The sequence below is a fragment of the Giraffa tippelskirchi genome, chromosome 2 (genome assembly GCF_054371585.1).
Source record: "Giraffa tippelskirchi isolate mGirTip1 chromosome 2, T2T-mGirTip1v1.2.pri, whole genome shotgun sequence".
NCBI classification, from domain to species: Eukaryota; Metazoa; Chordata; class Mammalia; order Artiodactyla; family Giraffidae; genus Giraffa; species Giraffa tippelskirchi.
In genome coordinates, this window is record NC_137276.1 from 105,305,991 (window position 1) to 105,329,424 (window position 23,434).

The window sequence follows — 23,434 nt, forward strand, 5'->3', positions numbered from 1 at the left end:
TTGTCTCATTTTGCTGAATTCTGTTCTTACATCTGTGTGTTATGTATATCACTTACATATCCCGATTTTGAGGAAGTGGCCTTATATTGGAAATGTCCTATGGGGCCCAGCAGCACACTCTCCTCTGGTTACCAGAGCCAAGTGCTCTAGGGGAGCCCCTTAAGTGGACTGCAGGGACCCTTTAGTTGTGGTGGCACTGACTACTGAGAGTGGCTGGTAGGCAGGGATGGACCCCAGCCTGGTTGGCTGGCAGGCTCTGCTTCATGTAGAGGCTGCTGCCCTACTAGTAGGGATGGCTGGTTTTCCATGCAATGGGCTTCTAGCCCTGGGATGCTGCTGGTCCAGGGGTTGCTGTCAAATTGTCTAATAGGCAGGTAAACCACCAGCGCTAATAAGCAAGAGGGAAGACTCCAAAATGGCACCTGCCAGCACTAGTGTCCTCATGATAGAATGAGCTGTCCAAAATTGCTTCCATCAATGTCTATATCATTGGTGAAAAACATGGCTTAAAACTCAACATTAAAAAAAAAAATCAAGATTATGGCATCCAGTCCCATCACTTCATGACAAATAGAAAGGGAAAATGTAAAAGTAGTGACAGATTTTATTTTTTTGGCCTCCAAAATTACTGTGGATGGTGTCTACAGCCATGAAATTAAAAAGATGCTTGTTCCTTGGAAGGAAAGCTATGACAGACCTAGACAGAGCATTAAAAAGCAGAGACATCACTTTGCCAACAAAGTTTGCATAGTCAAAGCAATAGCTTTTCCAGTAGTCATGTATGGATGTGAGAGTTGGACCATAAAGAACTATGGTGTTTGAGAAGACTCTTTGAGAGTTTCTTAGGCTGAAAGAAAATCAAACCAGTCAATCCTAAAGGAAATAAACCCTGAATATTCATTTGGAGGACTGATGATGAACCTGAAACTCTAATACTTTGGCTACCTGATGTGAAGAGACAACTCATTGGAAAAGACCCTAATGATGGGAAAGATTGAAGGCAAAAGGAGAAGGGAGAAGCAGAGGATGAGATGGTTAGATAGCATCACTAACTCAGTGGACATGAATTTGAGCAGACTCTGGGAGGTGGTGAAGGACAGAGAAGCCTGGTGTGCTGCAGTCCATAGGGTTGCAAAATGTTGGACACAACTTAGCGGCTGAACTGTTGTCTATATCCTGGGACAGTCCCAGCTAGTTACTGCCTCTTCAGGAGGCTTTCCAAAATTAGCAAGTGGGTCTGACCCAGGCTACTTTCAAATGACTGACTCTGCACTGGGTCTTGAAGCATCTGAGATTTTGCATGAGTCTTTAAGAGTAGAGTGTCTATCTTATAGCCCTCCAACTCTCCCATACATAAACCCCACTGGCTTTCAAAGCCAGACATTCTGGAGGTTTCATCTTCCTGGTGAAGATCTCCAAGACTAGGCTTTCAAAGCCAGACATTCTGGAGGTTTCATCTTCCTGGTGAAGATCTCCAAGACTAAGAAGCTTGATGTTGGGCTCAGACCCCTTACTCCTTGGGAAGAATTTCTGCAATTTTGATTTTTCCATTTGAGGGTTGCCTCTCTGGGAGTTTGTCATGTCTCTGTACCTCCTACCCATCTTATTGTGGTTCCTTCTTTATATATTTACTTGTGGAAAACATTTCTACATGTCTTCAAGTTATTATCATTGATATTTCCTCTATAAATAGTAGTACTTTTGGTGTGTCCATGGGAAGAAATAGCTTAGGATCTTCCCACTCCGTTATCTTTGCCACACCCCCTTACCAGTGATCTTGTTATGGTTCTTGACTCTCTTTTAATTCAGAGCAGCCTCTCTCCTATTTCCTCTCATGTCTCTGGTTTATTGAAGAAACAGATAAGTTATTGCATAGGAAATTCCACATTTTGAATATCTTTCTTTATGCTGTCATTTAGCCTATTCCTCTATTGCCATTTTTTTCTTATAACTGGAATTTAGTTCTGATGGATTGGTTAGATCAAGCTCAACCTTTTGTCATTCCCTTTGCGTCTATATAATGAGGCTATATGAGCTGCATGCCAAACTCAATGAGGCTAAAAGTGATAAGCAAATTCAGATGATGTTTGTCTGAATTATTTTTTAAGGGTTGAAAATTGCAATTTTAATATTTTCTTATTATTTGTACATTCAACAGATATGATTATTCTGTAAATAAGAACTTTTCTACCTGAACTAGGGTTGTTCGGTTATCGTGGAATATATAGTACTTATAGGAAAGACAGGGAGAATTTTCATTGTTCTCTATAATGACTAGTTATCAAAGTCAAGAGTTGGTGCCTGCCCTAGTTACCACTAAGTAGACCAATAAGATTATTATTATTGCTTCTGTTATTATTAAATGTATATGGACATGTGTACATGTAAATATGTATGCAAATAATTATCTATTTGTACAGTGAAGTCGCTCAGTCGTGTCTGACTCTTTGCGACCCCATGGACTGCAGCCTACCAGATTCCTCCATCCATGGGATTTTCCAGACAAGGGTACTGGAGTGGGCTACCATTTCCTTCTCCAGGGGATCTTCCAAACCCAGGGATCGAACCTGGGTCTCCCTCACTGCAGACAGACGCTTTACCGTCTGAGCCACCAGGGAAGCCGGACATGTACATTATGTAAGTATATATGTATGCACACATATACACACCATATATCCCTTAATATTAACACATATATATATTTATTTATATATAATTTTGGCAAGATCTTATTTATATTTCAGGCTCATCTTACATGTTTCCTGTCCTAAACCAATAAGTGATCATTATTCCAAGGAACCGTGGTCCCTGTTATTATGGCATAATATTTAAAAGAGACTATTGTCTAGGTGGTAGAGTTGCTAGTTGCTATTGGTTGCCCATTGCTCTGGACCTTTTCAATGGAAACACCTTCTCTGTCTCCATTTAGTTTTTCACTCTGGCTCAGTTTGATTCCTAAACCCAGCAGTTTCCCTCAGGGTGAGTCTCTCTTCTTCTAAAAGTAGTATTGGCTGAATACTTCCAAGATACACAACTATGTATACAGAACTATGTAGATACAGAAGCTATGTGAAGCCTGGCATGCTGCATTCCATGGGGTTGCAAAGAGTCTGACACAACTTAGCGACTGAACTGAACTGAACCGAACCACCAGGGAAGCCCATATATGCACACACACACACATAAACACACATGCATGCATATATATGAACAGAAAGAAAGCCCTATCCATATACATTCCTCTTTCTTGGAATTTTCAAAAGGTTGAAGCTGATACATCACCAAAGAAGCTTATATAAAGCTTCACATAGCTTCACATCAAGCTATGTGTATACAGAACTATACACTTCCACTTAACTATGTGATGTCACAGCCTTTTATACTCATCTTCAACTCAGAGCTTGCACAGGGCTATCAAAGTGTTGTGAATATCCTCAAACTCATTTTCCCAGGTTTCTACCAAGAAATAGTCCTCCTCTGCTTTTTGGAGATGAGCATTTGCTGACAAAAGTTCCTATGGTCAACACTATGGTTTTTCCAGTAGTCATGTACAGATGTGAGAATTGGATCATAAAGAAGGCCAAGTGGTGAAGAATTGATGCTTTTGAATTGTAGTACTAGAGAAGACTCTTGACAGCCCCTTGGACAGCAAGGGGATCAAACCAGTCAATCTTAAAGGAAATCAATATTGAATATTCATTGGAAGAAATCATGCTGAAGCTGAAACTCCAATACCTTGGTCACTTGATGTGAAGAACCAACTCATTGGGAAAGGCCCTGATGGTGAGAAATACTGAGGGCAAGAGGAGAAGGGGGCAACAGAGAATGAGATGGTTGGATGGCATCACCAACTCATTGAGTTGGACATAAGTTTGAGCAAACTCTGAGAGATAGTAAAGGACATAACTTAGCAACAGAACAAAAACAACAATTTGTTGACTATTTTGCATTTCTGTGACTATATAGTAATCGCAATAGGCCTTCCCCCTTCACCATCTATTGCTTCTCTTACACTGCTGCTTCTCTTACATTGGACCTGCTGTTGCCGGTAGTTTATCTACAGCCCCACATGTTTAAGAGTTTCTGAGGATCCCTGTAACCTACTTTTGTTGAAAATGTCATCCACATTCTTTTTCTTTTGTTATCCTATTGAGTCTGTTTCCACTCCAGGAAGAATTTGGAATCGTTAAAAACCTTGTTACTAGCATAGCCCCACTAGCAAACCCCATGTATATGTTTATTAAAAATTTAGATCTAATTTAAAATAAAATAATTTTCTGTTATCCTTCAAAGCTTAAACTCTAGATAATCTGCACTCAGTGTCTATGTTCCCAAGTTCTAGTATCAACTATTTCCTCACTCAACTACTTTATGAAATTTCTCTGACCAAAACGTCACAAGGTATTTGCCATATGCAGTAGACTCTCTTAAGAGCCTTTTTTTTTTATTTTAAATGAGTTTATTTATCTATTTTTTAACTTACAATATTGTATTTGTTTTGCCATACATTGACATGAATCCACCATGGGTGTACATGTTTTCCCCTTCCAGAACCCCCCTTCCACCTCCCTCCCCATCCCATCTCTCCGGATCATCCCGGTGCACCAGCCCCGAGCTCCGTGTATCATGCATCGAACCTGGACTGGTGATTCGTTTCACATATGATAATTTACATGCTTCAATGCCATTCTCCCATATCATCCCACCCTCGCCCTCTCCCATAGAGTCCATAATACTGTTCTATTTTTCTGTGTCTCTCTTTATGTCTCACATACAGGGTTATCTTTACCGATTAACTAAATACCATATATATGAGTTAGTATACTGTACTGGTGTTTTTCTTTAAGAGCCTTTTGAGTCTGTGTGACTCTGCTGACTTCTTCCTCCTTACAGCTACCACCTTTAACCCCAAATGTTCAGTCTTATCCTCTCTCTTCTTTTCTGCTGATGTTCAAGTGTATGATGTTCCTTCACTAGTTTCTGCTGTGATGCTCCTTACCGATCTGCACAAATGCTCATGAGGCAATCTCATGGACTCGCGTTGCTTCCATGGTGACCCAATCAATGCGCATGAGTCCTGCTGCCTATTTTTGAAACATCGGTGAAACATTCTTTAAAAAATAATAATTAAGCTTGTGACTAAGAAAAGCAAATTTGTCTTTTCAACTCTGAGAATCTCAATAAGTACTTAATGATCTAGAGATAAACAAGGCTATTTTTTATGTTTTCTCACCTTTTTTTTTTTTAATGTTTTCTTTTCTTTTTTTTTCAGGTATCACTTTAGAGAAGAATGGCCTTCTGAGATTATCATCACTTGATTCACATTATCTCAATGGAGAAATACATACCTGCGTTTTTTTTGCTAAGCTCAGTTTCATCTTATACCCAGATCCACGCCACCATTCCTCTGAGACTGTTTCCTTTCTTACTTCAGTGTTGTCATGAAAAAGTTCCTCTTCAATCATAAAAGTCCTTTCCTACGATATTCTGAACAAATATTCCATTGTGCTCTTATTAAAGGCACCGTGAAAGTGAAAGTCTCTCAGTCATGTCCGACTCTTTGCGAACTCATGGACTATACAGTCTATGGAATTCTCCAGGGCAGAATACTGGAATGGATAGCCTTTCCCTTCTCCAAGGAATCTTCCCAACCCAGGGATCAAAGCCAGGACTCCCGCATTGCAGGCTGACTCTTTACCAGCTGAGTCACAAGGGAAGCCCAACAATACTGGAGTGGGTGGCCTATCCCTTCTCCACGGGATCTTCCCGACCCAGGAATCGAACTGGGGTCTCCTGCATTGCAGGCAGATTCCTTACCAACCGAGCTATCAGGGAAGCCTATTATTAAAAACACCATGGAACAGATAATAGAGGCTCCTCATTTTATAACTCATTTTCTCTACATTTTTAAAACGCCAAGCATATTTTTTTTTTCACTGTGCTGATTATTCTTGCCCTTAACAGAGGCAACAAGTCATAACTAATAACAAAAGAGATAAAGTAATGACTTATATGAAAAAGAACAGGTAAAGATAAACTATTTTCAAGTTTAGAGGGGAAAAAAAATCAATTAATTATGACTTATGTTTGTCCTAAACCTTAAAAGACAGGTGAGTGTTGGCTATTTTAAGGATGTAAATGGGGAAGAGGAATTCAGATAGAGTATTATCAAGGGCAGTATGTGGGTGTTAGGTGGCATTGTTCTAATTACTCCAGCACTTAAAAACTTGTTATCATGTCTCCCACACAAAACATCACGACAAATAAAATTGCTCTTCACTGCACGGATCAGTTTTACACTCTAAAACTATAAGAGCAAAAGTCATATATTTTACATTTGATTTCTAATACTGAGATGGTCATTTCATACTTCTAAACTTCTGCATGGGGTGCTAATGCAATCCCGTGTAAATGTATCGATGATTTGTTTGACTGATAGGTCAACAGCAAGCCAACTGTAAAGATTCTGCAAAAGGTCGATATCTTCTCAAAGTACAACTCCCATTAAAAGAAGCACAAAACTGACATATTTATGAAAGTGGAATAAACTGTTTTGGGGTTTCCTTCACTTGAGAATAATCCTGGATGGCTGTGCCTATTTCTTTATTTTTTTTTTCATTTCCATAATTTTGTTTTATTTTGACCAATTGGTAAAAAAAGATAGATAATGTAGAAATCCTTAGTCATTAAATTGAGTGCTTATTTGCAAATCAATATACATTTCAAAATCTCATTATTATTATACTCACTAATAATGATTATCATTATTATCTAATGATTATTATCATTATACTCACTTTATAATGTATATGCTATATTTAAAAATGTGTAAGATAGTCTTTAAAAAGGAGCTGTATTAAACCAATGGGCATAGAATATTACATTTCTAAATTTTTTATTGGAAGATAATTGATTTACATTTTTGTGTTGGCTTCCACCATACAGCACCATGAATTTGCCATAAGTGTACATATGTTCCCTCCCTCTTGAGTCTCCCCCTACCCCGCACCAAACCCACCCTTCTAGGTCAATGTGGGTAATTTCTCCACTAGTGCTAGCTGGGGAACAAGAGGTGTGTTCCAAGGACCATGTCCTGCTCCCTGAGAGCTCTGCAGGGTAGAAGGCACTGTGGTGCTAACTGGTATCACCAGTGACATAACATAGAGCAATAGCGAGAGGAGGCATTGTCAACAAAGTAGAAATAATATAGGGTCAAAGAAATTTGGAATTTTACAGTAGGTGAAATTATTATTTCACTTGAAGTATCCATATTTGCATTCTACTCTATTGGGTAAAGTTTTTCTTTTTCTTTTTCTTTATTTAAAAAACCCTGAAGTTGCTAGAATATTTTGGGACAGATATACAGACTTCACTTTACTTGTGAGTGCCACGATTTCAGTGGAGTCATCCCAGAGCACTAACAAAAGCACACAGGAACAGAAATCTCAGTGCCGATGAGTTTTTTACCTGATACAAAAAGTCTAGCGCTGTTACTCTGCCTGGTCTCCCCGGTGTATCTGTGCCGCGTGACACAGCGGTAGTTATACAATCCATCTTCATTCTGTACATCTTTAATATACAAGGCGCCCGTGGATGTGATGAGAAATCTAGATCCTAAAATAGAAGAAAATGATTAGCCCATTAAAATAGAACAGAAGCAACCCAGTCATACAAAGTCACTAAACAGATTTTCTTCACCTGGAGGAAACTCATGTGAAGGCAAATAATAGATGTGTGTGTGTGTGTGTGTGTGTGTGTGTGTTTGAGTTTGTGTGTGTTACTTTAAGGGTTCAAGCTATATTAATTCTTTATCCTAAATTAGGGGGTTTTAGTGAGTATACTACACAATAAATACATAATTGTGAAGCTTAGTCTCATGGATTAATTTTTTAGGTCATGTATTTATTTAGGAGCAAGAAAGTTGGCATATAATTGGTATGTTGTTAATTTAGCAGATTTTCTTTGATCATCACTTTTCTCTCAGAATATGACAAAGTAAAGGAGTATTAGCTTTCATAAATTTCTACATCATGTAATTATTTCAAGTGTTTCAATAAATACATAAACATGTTAGACTAGAGAACAATGATATATTTTTGATATAGTCCTTCCCAGGAAAGACTTCTAATTTCCTCAATAATAACCAACACTTACATCTATATTCTAGAATAAAGATCAATTCTTCCTACATTCACTGTTTTAGAGAGCTCTGCTATTTTCCAATTACTACTGAAATTATTGATGATAGCATTTTCACCTCAGGGAGAAAAAAGTGATACCCAACTCTTCCTCCTTCATATCAACACTGGACACAACGTGCTCTCCGTGACCTGTGGGTTTTGCCTCTATAACTCAATTTGAACAGAAATGGCCAGCATTAAGAGATCAAGCATCATTGTATATAGTGTTAAAATATCTAAAGATATGTAAATATCTAAACATAAGTTTTCACTGTTCAGTGATAATTTTTGTGATACACCAAATAAAAGCAAAGGAGTACATTCCTAGGTGAGCTCCAGCACTTACATGGTGGGAGACTCAACTCCTTGTGTACCACTGTTAGTCTTTCCTATGGAAAATTTCTGCATCTGATGCAATTCTACTTGAAAGGTAATGTGATTTTGCTTCTTTGGGAAAAGACCGAAATGAAAAAAATTCACATTCTTTTCAACTGTTTGTTTTCCTTAGGTTCATTTGAAACTGCCTTTGGTTTATTTTAATCAGAATTTGCCAGGAGTCCTGACTTCATTAATTTTAGGTCTCAAATATTTAAGCAGTGAACACAATTCTCACAGCCATCCCTTGGTTATTTCTTATAAGAACTATAAATTATTCATAGATCAACTGTCAGATAAAGTAAAAACAGCTTATTGCCTCTTATGCAATATGAAAGCAATTCAATGGACATGAATTTAAAAAATCATAAAACAGATACTGATCCAGTGTAAGCTTTCCAGAAGAACAATTAACTACTAAAGGATAAAATACCTTTAAGTAATAAATTTATGTTTTTAAACAATTATATTAGTTACTTATTTTAAAATATTCTATAAATATGCTAAACATTAGAATAGCTGAAAAAGGGAATGATGTATATTCTAGATACTTTTGCTTTATCCTCCCCCTAAAAACAGCAACTTAAATTACCACTTGTCATCTGTCATCACATGCCAAACAGGTCTTACCAGTATATATTGTGTATAATTGAAACATTTCTTTTTCCTGCCAATATATTTTGCATATTTACATAATGCTTTAATAACCAGTTAAAGTACAGAGTGAAAGACAGAAACAAGGGACAAAAAGCTACTACATTAGCTCCTGTCACCCCTCTAAGACAGAGTCTTCCCACTAGAATTGACAGGCCATCAGCGGTGGTGACATGTAAGGGGGGCCTCGCATGCATGGCTCCTCTGAGTGTCAGGAGATGCTCCAGGCTGCAGAAGCAGCAGCCTGCGCTCATTACTCTGCTGATTCCTAAGGGGGCTCTACTCTCCAGGTACATTTAATTTAATCACTCACTTTGCTCTTGGAATAGCTGACTCCTTTTTACCCACTTAGCATGCTAAATAGACTCTCTAAAGACATGGTATTTCAGAGAATTGGGAACCTTGTTGGTGTGAAACATTTTCTGAGATATTCACAGCGAAGGAAGAAGGAGTTGGCTGAGTTCCCATGCTAATTTGAACCATCTCTGCCAAACCCTTTATTTCTCATTGAAACCCATCACCAAACTGATCAATATTTTAAAACCTAAAATAAGTATGAAGAATAGAAGAATCTGTTTAGGAGAGGACTGCAAAGATACAGAGTCCTGGGGTTCAGCCTAAACTCCCAAGATACAGGGAACTCTTGGGACAATGAGGCATAGCTAAGTCACTGGGACACCAGGTGTCTTGGTTTCATGGTGACAAGGAATCTTCTCAACCACCCCCTTGCTTTTCAATGCACCCTGCTTTCTGCCTTACATCAGCAGAGGGTTTTGTATCATCTGGAATAAATGGATTTGTTCACAGCCTTAAATGAGATGGAAGAATGAGCTTCTGTTAAAATAGGCAAATATTAAAACACAAAATATTAATAGCAATAAACTACACACACAGTCTCTCTCTCTCTCTCACACACACACACACACACACACACACATGCCCCTTTACTACTCAGAACTGTCTGGTAACATACAACTGTGGAAAGCCAAACTTTTGTAGGTAATTTTATTTTCCTTGGAAAATTATTAGCACTTTACATATAAACACTGCTAAAATATAGTCCACACTTTTTGTTTGTCATGTTAAACATACTGTAAAGCAGTCAACTGAACAATAATGAATGATTTTTGGATTTAGGTTCATGATTGCAGTTGTAGATTATTGAGCCACACTGCTCAGTTATTAAAGGGATATATCAGAAGCTATCTTGGCTTCTCAGCATGCACTGAATGGTCCAGGAGTTCAAGTCCCCGATTCTGTCTTTAATAGTTCATCTGTTCTCTCTGGGTTTCCCAGGTAGCACTAGTGGTAAAGAATCCACCTCTAAGGCAGGAGACATAAAGGAGATGAGGGTTCAATCCCTGGATCAGGAAGATGCCCTGAAGAAGGGCACAGAAAGACACTCCAGTATTCTTGCCTAGAGAATCCCCTGGACAGAGGAGCCTGGTGGGCTACAGTCCATGGGGTCACAAAGAGCTGGACACGACTGAGTGACTTAGCAGGCACAGACACAAGCTGTTCCCTCCTTTACCACCAGGCTCTCAGCTGTCACTTCTCTCTGCTGACAGAATCCCAGCGGACACACTCAGGATGTGTGCTGAGAGGGAAAAACCAGACATACCAAAGCTCTTAGAACTTTACATAAACCCAGAAGAAATGGGTTTCACTTGAGTGCTGGCACAGGTCTCCAATGTTCATTGGCATGAGCTGGTGTGTTAATGCCAGTGAAGAAAACTCAGCTTAGTACCAGCCTTGCTATGCTCAGTACAGGGGTAGTGATTTCTATCCAGAAATGTAAAACTGAGGTGGGAGGTAGATGAGGACCCCCAGGATAAAGTGATAGGAGATTCATTTCCTGTGGACTGAAACCCCAAAATAAGAGCAGCAGCACAATTAGGAGAGGCAGCTGGGCCCTGCCCAGACCACTTATTTCTCAAAGTCAGGAGACCTCTCTGACTAAACGTGTGCAGAAAGGCTCCTGGGGGTCAAAGGGGAATGGTGCTAAGTGATGCTAACTACCCATAAGCCTCTTTAGTAGAATCCCTCTTGGTTGAGAAATGCGCCAAATATGGACTGTGAACCAGGCAAACCAAAATGACTGATCAGAGGAAACCCGGAAGAAATGCCCCATAAAAGTAATACAAACTGCCACGAGGGTGCGACTCAGTGACTCTCTTTTTCTGAGTCAGCCCATCTGTCTATCCACATATACTGTACCCTTTTTCCTCCTAATAAATACTTTATTTGTTTCACTACTTTCCATCTTTGTGGGAATACTTTTTCTGCAAAGCCAAAGGATAAAGGTCTAGTCACTGACCACCAGTCCAATGGCTAGGATTGGTGATCTCGTCACCAGGACCTGAACTCAATCTCTCTGGCAGGGGAACTGAAGCCCCACTCCAAGCCACTGCAGGCTGAGGCCACCCAAGATCAAAACTACCAAAGAAAATGGGGCAGTGGCATGGTTGGAAATGTTGTAGGAATTCTCAGGGTAGCAGTCCTACAGCCACACCCTCCTGCCACAGTGCTGAGTGGTGAACTCACAGCAGATGGCACATTCTGAGGCTCAGCACCATGCCTTTTGGGTTTCTGACAGCATCAGAGGCAGAGAAACAGCAACACTTCTAGGAATCCATTTTGCCAAACTGTGAGCTGCAGATAGCTGGCATGCATGTCGTCCTGAAGGGAGCAAGAGGGAGCTGATTCTATGGAGGGCCATGTGTTCAGGGTGAGTAGAAACCAGAGCTGAGATGTGCATCCATTCCCTGGGACAGCACTGTCCAGGTTCTGAGAACACAAAAAGGAATGAGACACAGCCTCTGCCTTCAGGGAGCTTACAGTCTAAACAGATCTGAGTCTCAGGGGCAGAGTCATGGCATCTGATGAGATAACAGGATTGGAGGGAAGAGACTGGATTATAATCATCATCTCATTGGGATGAAAGAAACTATCAGTTACCAAGGAAGGAAAGTCAGTATGTATCACCAAACTGAATACACAAGGATAAATTCAAGTTTGGCGATAAATGCTGGTTTTCCTCCTTGGGGAACTTAGACACAAATAATTAACTGTACATGTTCTAGTATCCTTTATTAAGGACTTCCCTGGTGGCTCAGGCAGTAAAGCATCTACCTGCAATACGGAAGACCCAGATTCAATTCCTGGGTCAGGAAGATCCCATGGAGAAGGGAGTGGCAACTCACTCCAGTATTCTTGCCTGGAGAATCCCATGGACAGAGGAGTCTGGCTGGCTACAGTCCATGGGGTCACAAAGAGTTGGACGTAACTGAATGACTAACACATGCACACCCTTTATTAATTCGCTTGCTCAATCTACTCAGCTAATTTTTTTTTCTTGTTGTTATCAAGTATCGAATTAAAAGGTCTTTTCCCTGGTACCAAGAGTAACAAGCTCAAACACCAGCAGAGATTCCTCATTGTGGAGGAAAAAAAATTCTGAGTTTGGGAATCCAGTGGATCTGAATTCTAAATCTGTCAATATCACTTTGTGTGACCTTTGATAATACAGTCTACATTTTTTTATTAGTTTATTTATCTAATTTTTAACTTTACAATATTGTATTTAAGCTTTGGATAGTTCATATGAAACAGAGATGGTGAATCACTCTTTGTTCTACTGTTGAAGATGAGGTTAACACATAGATTCCATCCAAAGATAGCCATGCACTAAAATGATAGCTACAGAAGAGACAGTGGGAAGAATTGGGAGTAGCGCTGACAGTGTTAGTCATTCGGTTGTGTCCAACTCTTTGCAACCCCATGGACTGTAGCCCACCAGGCTCCTCTATCAATGGGATTCTCCAGGCAAGAATACTGGAGCAGGTAGCCATTCCCTTTTCCAGAGGATCTTCCAGACCCAGGGTTTGAACTGGGGTCTCCTGCATTGGCAAGTGTATTCTTTACCATCTGAGCCCCCAGGGAAGCCCATATATATGCTACCATGTGTAAAATAGACAGCTAGTGGGAAGCAGCTGTATACCACAGGGAGCTCAGCTCAGTGCTCTGTGATGACCTAGAGGGGTAGGATAGGGTGGGAAGGGAGGCTCAAGAGAGAGGGGATATATATATCCAATTGAGATATTGGAGAGGGGATATATATATACACACATGCAATTATGGCTGATTCATGTTGTTACATAGCAGAACCCAGCCCTCCATTATAAAGCAATTATCCTCCAATTAAAAAAATTTTAAAGGTGATCACTACAAAAGTAACTGTCATGTGTTTTACTCAGCTGATCTTCCAGGAGAGGCCAGTCATCAGGTGTACCCAGTGCTGCCCAAGGCCATCAGACCCGCCTAAAGCATCAGTGAAGAAAGAGTCCATACCCACTTACACAGTAGGGCTCACTTTTGACTCTTCATGGATGTACTCACCACGTGAGGTATCCTCATGTGTTAGAAAAAACACACAAGTGAAAATGACAATGGTGCATCTGACATCTGCTATTTGGAGCTGTGTCACCACAGACAAAATATTTCCCGACACTGTGTGAGCCAATGTCATCCAACAGAGCACTAAGAGGGGTAGAAAGATACAAACAAGACCCAGAAAGGACCTTTACATGCCTGAGGGAGGAAGGGGTTCTGGGGGAAAGAGGCTGCATGGACACTGTCATCAGAAGTCCTTTCTGCGTAGAGAGGATTAGAGAGAAACCAGAGGGAGAGCAGACAGGTACAGACTCCTCTGGTGGTCCAGTGGTTAAGACTCCGCACTGCCACTACAGAGGGGCAGGGATGAGGGTGTGCTATCCCTGGTTGGGGATCTGAGACCCCATGTGGTGAGCAGCACAGCCAAAACAAAAATGAAAAAGGTCAGAACTTACTGCCCATGTAGAAGAGTTCTCATGTCAGCACACTAAGTGACGATGGAAAAAAAAGAGTAGACACATATGCAGATCCAGAGTAGATGGAAACTCAGAGACCTGCTCTAACATCATGCTGATGTTAGTTGAATAATAATATCCGCTGTCATGTTTGCTCCTTGGAAGGAAAGTTATCACAAACCTAGACAGCATATTAAAAGTCAGAGACATCATTTTATGGACAAAGGTCCATATAGTCAAAGCTATGGTTTTTCCAGTAGTCATGATGTGAGAGTCAGACCATAAAGAAGGGTGAGCACCAAAGAATTGATGTTTTCAGACTGTGGTGCTGGAGAAGACTCTTGAAAGTCCCTTGGAGAGCAAGAAGATCAAACCAATCAATCCTACAGGAAATCAACCCTGAATATTCATTGGAAGGACTGATGCTGAAGCTGAAGCTCCAATACTTTGGCCACCTGATATGAAAAGCCAACTCACTGGAAAAGACCCTGATGCTGGGAAAGACTGAGGGCAGGAAAAAGAAAGAGGTGACAGAGGATGAGATAGTTGGATGGCATTACAGACTTAAATGACATGAATTTGAGCAAACTCTGGGAAATAGTGGACAGAGGAGCTTGGTGTGCTTCCGTCCATGGGGTTGCAAGGAGTCAGATACAACCTAGCAACTGAACAACAACAATGACAATTCCCTAGCATGGTTGCCAGTATCTGAACATAAGAGACATATTCTGAAGTTTTCCAAATTAATCATTCCTCACACTGTATATATCTTCCACCAGAATTTCCTTCTGTTCCTTGTTTTAAACTATATTCTGAATCATCCACTTCCCTCTCCGGGCACCACTAGCTCAAAAGATCCCAGCCTTCTAATGCTCTGTCTCCTCTCCTGCTACCATCAGCACATTTGCCATCGGCCTGTTCTGTGTCCTGATGTGGTCCCACTAGACACAGTTATTCACAGTTACACAAGGGCTTAGGTTTTGCCATATTATTCATGCACTCTCTCCCTCTTGTGCTCTTCCCTGCATTGTTCCTCTTTTAACCACTCCACCTCAAGGTCCCTGAGACCAGAGCGCCATCTCCCTGGTTCCTTCCCATCAGCCTGGCCTCAATTCCCAAAGTAACTTTGCAGCAATGTTATCCCAGGTGAACCACATCCATGATCCATGGTCACTCATGCTCGGAGCACTTGACTGTATTACATCTACATGAAGTCATCTTGAATCTGTTTGAGATTGCTTTAACACTTCTCTAACTAGAACAGCAGGAACTTGAATTGTTTTCATCAACTTTTCATCTCCATAACACAGAGTAGTCCTTGGCTGTGCTGCCTGAAAATGTTTGTTCATGAGATAAATGGATGAAACCCATCCACCATGAGTTGTGGATACAAAACATCTCTTCTTAAGTCTGGGTAAAAAGAAAGAAAGCTAAAATTCTTCTCTTTAGCTTTCAACAAGAAACTTCCTTATGTATAATACATAAAAGAGTATTTTCCCCTCGAGGAATGACCATAATTTATTCTTACATGAAAATGAGCATATTTTAAGATTTTGATGTTAATTATTCTTTCATAACATTCTCTGGCTTTTTCCTGTACAGTCAGGCTGTTAGATCTTCAATAGAGACAATATTATTTTCAGGAAGATTTTAAAAGTATGTTTGATTTTTCACTTAGTTGGAAATATATCTTCAGGGTTTTTTTTTTTTTGCTATTGCAATCTCAACTGAGTTAATAGTAATTAAAAGAACAGATGGTTTTTCTAATAAGATGCCAACTGGTAGCACAACACAATGAAACTTTTATCAGCTGTGCCTGTCACCTCCAATTGACATCCATGCTGTGTAATGAAATGGAGCTTTCTCCTAAACAGTTTTTATAACAGTTTCTGAAAAATGAGAGGAGCACAAGATTAAAATCCAAGTTCTACGAATATATAGTGCTAGAAATGAGATGAGCTTCTGAGTGAATATCTTGTATTTCTTTATTTTGGAAGATAAATTAGCATTAACTGAAACAGAAGTTGGGCTTTCCAAGTGGCCCTAGTGATAAAGAACCTGTCTGCCAATGCAGGAGACAAAAGAGATGTGGGTTCCATACCTGGGTCAGGAAAATCCCTTGGAGGAGGGCATGGTGACCCACTCCAGTATTCTTGCCTGGAGAGGAATTGAGTGGCCTGATAAAAATTACGGTTTAACAAAATTATGTTAAAAGCTTCACATATGAGAGAGAAGCTTCACCAGTGGCTCAGACAGTAAAGAATCTACCTGCAATGCAAGAGATGTGGGTTCGATCCCTGGGTTGGAAAGATCCCCTAGAGGAGGGCATGGCAACCCACTCTAGTATTCTTGCCTGGAGAATTACATGAACAGAGGGGCCTGGTGGGCTACAGTCCATAGGGTGGCAAAAAGGTGGGCATGAGTGAGCAATTAACACACATGACAGAGAAAGTAGTTGCCCCTTATGAGAAGATACCCAACCAGTTGTTTTGGTGGTCCCTCCAAAATTCATGGTGGTGGTTTGGTTGCCAAGTCTTGTCAGACTCTTGAGATGCCATGGATGTAGCCCACCAGGTTCCTCTGTCCATGGGATTTCCTAGGCAAGGATAGAGGAGTAGGTTGCCATTTCTTTCTCCAGGTGATCTTCCTGACCCAGGGATTGAATCTGGGTCTTCTGCATTGCAGGCAGACTGTTTACCAACTGAGCATCCAGGGAAGCCCCAAGGCTAGAATTCATGAGTTAGGTCGTAACTCCCAGGATCTCAGAAGGTGACCTTATTTGGAAACTAGGTCACTGCAGATGTCACTAGTTAAGATGGGGTCATCCTGCAGCAGGGTGGGCTCTAACAGGGGAATGAAGTGAAGGTGAAGGTGTTACTTCCTCACTTGTGTCCAACTCTTTGCAACTGCAAGTACTGTAGCCTGCCAGGCTTCTCTGTCCATTGAATTCTCCAGGCAAGAATACTGAAATGGGTTGCCATTCCCTTCTCCAGGGGATCTTCCCAAACCAGGGATGGAACCCTAGTCTCCTGCATTGCAGGCAGATTCTTTACCACTGGACCCACCAGGGAAGCTCTCAACCCAGTGGAACGAATATCTTTATAAACAGGAGAAATGTGGCTGCAGATATGGTTGATTACAAGTCCTAATTCTAATCAGAGCCTCTAGGTCCTCTTAGCTCAGTGAGCCACTGCGGCTCAAACATCATACGTTTTGACTCATTTACTTCATACAAAGACCGCACAATGCAGGATCTCATATTATTCCCATGTTTACAGATGAAAACAGTGAGGACCAAGGAGAGGTGACTGCTTGTGTTCACAGCACTAGAAGCACCGCAGCCAGCATGACACCCTGGTGATGGGGCTGGGGACTCATGCCCTCACTAACCATGCTCCCTACTCTGGAGCATGGGCAGGAAGGCTGGGGCCACGTGTGGGGACAGCTGCGGGAGGCAATGAGTGACACACAGAGAAATACACGTAAACTAAAGGATCCACAGAACTTAGAGGGAGAAGAGCGTGCCAAGCACTGGATCTAAGGGTCCAACGGAAGTGTGGTAGCAGTGACAGAGCAGAGAAGTTAGGCAAGGGTTTCTTTTCTTCAGGGAAGACAGGAGTTCAGTCCTGAGCATGCTGGGTGACAGCATGGATAACACAAGTGGAGCTGGAGGCAGAGATTTGGGGACCAAGCTCTGCACGTTGAGGGATCCTTTATGGGAAGTGATGCTCAATTACCCTCTGGCAGGGAAGTAAGGGAAGAGGGCCAAAAAGACACAGCAAGAGAGAGAAGGGAGAGACCCAGGAAGGCGTGGAGTGATAAAAACTGGTGGGGGGGAAGGGATGGAAGAGGACTTCCAGAAGGATAATACACACATCTCAGTACTGCAACTTCCTATCAGTATAACAGAGGATACAAGGAGAGCCTAACAGAGCCTCAGTTTCCTTAGTTGCTCAGTCATGTCTGACTCTTTGGGACCCCATGGACTGTAACTCACCAGGATCCTCTGTCCAGGGGATTCTCCAGACAAGAATACTGGAGTGGGTTTTCATATCCTCCTCCAGGGGATCTTCCCAACCCAGGGACCAAACCCATATGGCCTGTGTCTCCTGCATTGCTGGCAGTTTCTTTACTGTCTGAGCCACCTGGGAAGCCCCTTATCTGTGCAATGGGGCGGTGTTTCCTTCTTGGGAATATTGAGATATTAAATAAGAATGTCCATAGAAATTCCTGCTTGAGAAAAGTGCTTTAGAACAATTGTAACTGGCAATAAAGTATAAAGATAAATCATCCAACCTCCTAGATCAATAAAAATATTAAATATTTAGCTAGTAAGTATTACAAACAGCTAGTAATTTATAAAATGAATTTAAAGAACAAATCATCACCAAAGGGGATAGGGAAGATCTGGATAAATATGGAAGCATATCAAATTCCAGGATTAGGTAACTCAAATTGCAAAAGTGTCAATTTTCTACAAATTAAATTGTATTTTAACTAATTTATGATCAGAATTCAGGTAGAACATTACCAAGTTAATAAAGATTAAAACAAGATGCTATTTTCACCCAGGAAATTAGAAAAATAAATAAAGCATTTAGTCTTAGCAAGCGTGTGGGGAAATGAAGACCTGCTGGTAAATATATATATTGGAGAAGCCTTTTCTCTTTCTTGGCAATATACTGACATACTTAAAATGTAATAATTGCATACATTCTGATCCAGCTTCTCCCCATCAAAGACTCTATCCTGTGGGGACACTCATACACACATCATGTGCACCCCCATGTGCATACATCAACATTTGCACAAAAAGTGCACTGAAGCATTGTTAAAAAAATTTTAAAAATTGAAAAAAACCCTAAAGGTCAATCAAGGGCAAATGGATTAATGCATTAGAGTGCATCTTTACTGCTCAGCCTTTAAAAGACAGTATGGCTGATATATAATCTATGTATAGTAACTAGAAAGATCTCTAGGACATAACATAAAGCAATTACAGAACATTATATAATGTTATATACAGAGTACATCATGTGAAATGCCAGGCTGGATAACACAAAAGCTGGAATCAAGATTGCCAGGAGAAATATCAACAATCTCAGATATGCAGATGATACCACATTAATAGCAGAAAGCGAAGAGGAACTAAAGAGCCTCTTGATGAGCATGAAAGAAGAGAGTGAAAAAGCAGCTGAAAACTCAACATTCAAAAAACCAAGATCATAGCATCTGGTCCCATCACTCCGTGTCAAATAGATGGAGAAAAAGTGGACATAGTAACAGATTTTTTTTCTTGGTTGCAAAATCACTGTGGACAGTGACTGCAGCCATGAAATTAAAAGACACTTGTTCCTTGGAAGAAAAGTTATGACAAATCTAGACAGCATATTAAAAAGCAGAGACATCATTTTGTCGACAACCATCCATATAGTCAAATCTATGGTTTTTTCAGTAGTCATATATGGCTGTGAAAGTTGGACCATAAAGAAGGCTGAGTGCCAAAAAATCGATGCTTTCAGACTGTGGGGCTGGAGAAGACTCTTGAGAGTCCCTTGGACAGTGAGAAGATCAAACCAATCAATCCTACAGGAAATCAACCCTGAATATTCATTGGAAGGACTGATGCTGAAGCTTAAGATTCAATACTTTGGCCACCTGATTTGAAGAGCCAACTCATTGGAAAAGACCCTGATGCTGGGAAAAATTAAGGGCAGGAGGATAAGGAAGTGACAGAGGATAAGATGGTTAGATGGCATCACCAAGTCAATGGACATAAGTTTGAGAATACTCTGGGAGATAGTGAAGGATAAGGATAGGGAACCCTGATGTGCTGCAGTCCATGGGGTTGCAAAATTGGACGCAACTTAGTGATGGAACAGCAAGAGCATGTACAAAGGCAATGGATGTGTGTGTGTGACAGAGTGCATGTGTGGATATAAATGAACAGATAGCCACCAAAATTTTAACTGTAGTTTTCACTTCTGAAGTCATGAGTGAATTAGGAGAAGGGAAGGGGGACTTCTGTGTTTCATTTCATGTGTGTGCTAAGTTGCTTCAGTTTTGTTCAGCTCATTGTGACCCCATGGACAGAGGAACCTGGCGCGCTATGGTTCATGGGGTCACAAAGAGCCATATGGACCATAGCTTGACAGGTTCTTCTGTCCATGGCATTCTCCAGGCAAGTATATTGGAGTGGGTTGCCATGCCCTCCTTTAGAGGATCTTTCTGATTCAGAGATCAAACTCACATCTCTCATGTCTCCTGAATTGACAGGTGGGTTCTTTACCCCTAGCGCCACCCGGGAAGCCCCAGGTTTTATTTCACAGTCTCATGTCTTTGAGTATCCTAAAAGAAAACTCTACTAGCGCCCTCCTTGTAGACTTGGAATGGATTTTGAAGAAGGCGTCAGTGGGTGGTGAGCATAGAGACAGGATGCAGCAGGTGTAGACCAAACTTGTGTGAGCAGTACGGCGGAGAAGGAGAGAAACCTAGCATAGTGTTTATGTGGAGGGTAAGTGTGTCAAATGGAGAAGGGAATGGCAAAGCACTCCAGTATTCTTGCCTGGAAAATCCCATGGATGGAGGAACCTGGTTGGCCCCAGTGCATGGGGTCACAAAGAGTTGGACACGACTGAGCGACTAACACAACAAATCTGTCAAAAGATGACCTTCTGTTTTGCTTGGCTTTTCACCTGATCACACGTGTGAAATACCACTATTCTGATTGTGTTTTTTCACTGACCCAGTGAGGTGGGGGGAGGGGGCATGTGTGGTGAGCCCTGAGAGGCTCTCACTTTGCTTCTGGTGCCAAGCGCCCAGCCACATGCTGGCCCGCTCTGGGGACAGTGACACATGGGAAGTTTGACTGGGGCAGTACACCTGTCAAATGGTAACACAGGTATCCTAAGGCGATGATCACATGTGTGCATGCTTAAAAGCAGAGAGAGAGGCTTTCAGTATTTACCCTGGTCTTTGAAATCCTCCTGCTCTGGAGCACTAACCCCACAGTTCACTCCACTATACTGAGGCTCTCCTCATCTTCCTGAACTACTTTGTAACACACGACTTCACACCTAACTGCATTCGATCTAATTGGTTGTTTATGTGCTTGCCATGCCTCCCCCAAACACCCTCAGCCTCTCCAAAGACGAGGTGATCTCCAGGTTTGTCTGACTTACTTGCTGTCTCCCTACCTTTCACAACACTGAATTACAAGCTTGATGACGTTCATATTTTGAATTTTTCCCCCCAAATAAGCTCAGTACAATAAGGCATCATATTGTTGGAGTCTGCCATGTTTATGAAAGTATCAACATATCAAGATACGAGAGTATTAAGAGAAAGAGAAATACTGTGATATAGCTTATATGCAGAGGCAGAAAAAATATTGAAATGAACTTATTTACAAAACAGAAATATTTCCTTAGAGAAGAAACATGGTTACCAAGGTGGAAGGGTGGCACAGAAGGGATAATTAGGGAGTTTAGGATGGACATGTACACACTGCTATATTTAAAGTAGATAACCAGCAAGCACCTGCTGTATAGCACAGGGAACTCTGTTCAATATTCTGTAACAACCTAATTGGGGAAGGAATTTGAAAAAGAATGGCTCCATCTATATGTATAATTGAATCACTGTACTATACACCGGAAACTAATGCAACAGTGTGAATCCATTATATGCCAATATAAAATAAAAAGTTTAAAGAGAAAAGAAAATCGTGAAGCCCCAGCTGCCTGGAGGCCGACTTGGCCATAAAGAGTGATGATCCCTGCACACACAGGCATCAGGAGTAAGCCAGCAGCCCTGGGCTGGACTGGGTAGGCAAGGAGTGATCTGGCAGATACGTGTCTAAATTCTCCCAAAGCAATCTCACGAAGACATTTTTCTCATGTAAATAACATTCTCTCAGTGAAATTCTCCTACAGTTAAATGAAGCTCAATTACACACTGCTAATTTAAGCCTGTGCGCTGCCTTCCAACTGTATACCTAATTACCCCATTTAGGTTGTTAATGATCAGATCCGTGCTCTTGAGCAGATATTGGAGTCTGCCATTAATCTTTCCTCTAGTTAGATTTCTAGAGCAAGATAAATCCTTGGAAAGAACAGAATTTTATTTTTGAAGAAATTTTTTTAAAGAGCCAATGAATCTTATAAAACTTGTATTTATTCGTTTACATGATGAACAGAACAGTTTGGGATCCTGACCTCAAGGAGCAAGTATTTTAGATGGAGAGAGAGATAAAATGAGTAAATGGACAAAAAAAAAAAAGACAAAATATGAAAAGCGTCCTTGGGAGAATTAATACAATAAGGTTGAGTCTACAGAGAACTGCTATCTAGACAAGGGGGTCATACAGGCAGGGTTTCAATGGAGGGTGCATTTCAGATGAGGCATGGTGGATGGAAGTGGGGGTGCTGAAGATCAAAAAGAAAATGTGCAAAAGTCCTGACATGAGAAAAGCTATGGGATCATGTGGAAGTAACTGAAATAAGATGCATTTTGAAAATAGAGTTGACAGGATATAGAATTGGCCTGGATGCTAGGAGGAGGCAAAGGAATGGAGATCAAAGGTGACTCCCGTGTTTTGGGGAGGCACTGAATGGCTGAAGAAGAAAACCTTGGCTAGGAAGGAGCCTGGGGTGTGATACCAGAGTCCTGGGTGACACATTTTGGACTTCTGGGAATAAAGTGGCCCCTTAGAGATGGTAGGAAAGACACAGAAAATAGCATCACTCAGTCTGCTTGTTTTATCAGGTTAACTAATATTTAGAAGAGGTGAATCCTGTCCCAGGATTCCCGATGTTGAGACTGGAAGGGACTGCATATTTCCTGTTGATCATCTGTTCTAGTAGAGGCTGTGTGCTGATTAAAAAGCAACATGTTCACTCCATATGACAGACTCTAGGTCTATCCATATCTCTACAAATGACGAAGTCAAAAAGAGAAAAATAAATATCGTGTATTAGCACATGTATGTGGAATCTAGAAAAATGGTACAGGTGAACCTATTTTCAGGGCTAGAATAGAGACATAGATGTAGAAAATGGACATGTGGACACAGCCAGGGTAGGGAGGAAGAGGAGGGTGGGACGAACTGAAGAGATTAAATTGACAAATATACACTACTGTGTAGCGTCCATCATTGGAAAGACTGATGTTGAAGCTGAAACTCTAATACTTTGGCCACCTGATGCAAAGAGCTGACTCATTGGAAAAGACCCTGATGCTGGGAAAGATTGAGGGCAGGAGGAGAAGGGGACGACAGAAGATGAGATGGCTGGATGGCATCACCAGCTCGATGGACATGGATTTGGGTGGACTCAGGGAGTTGGTGATGGACAGGGAGGCCTGGCATGCTGTGGTTCA

General features: G+C 41.1%; 1 protein-coding gene across 1 annotated transcript in view; it reads right to left on the bottom strand.

Annotated features, from left to right (window-relative positions):
• Positions 1–23,434, bottom strand: part of DSCAM (DS cell adhesion molecule) — a 568,075-nt gene that overhangs the window by 343,825 nt on the left and 200,816 nt on the right. Inside the window, exon 4 of the mRNA XM_081574158.1 lies at positions 7,468–7,614. The gene's annotated coding sequence lies outside the window, so the exon portion shown is untranslated. The remainder of the gene's footprint in view (positions 1–7,467; positions 7,615–23,434) is intronic.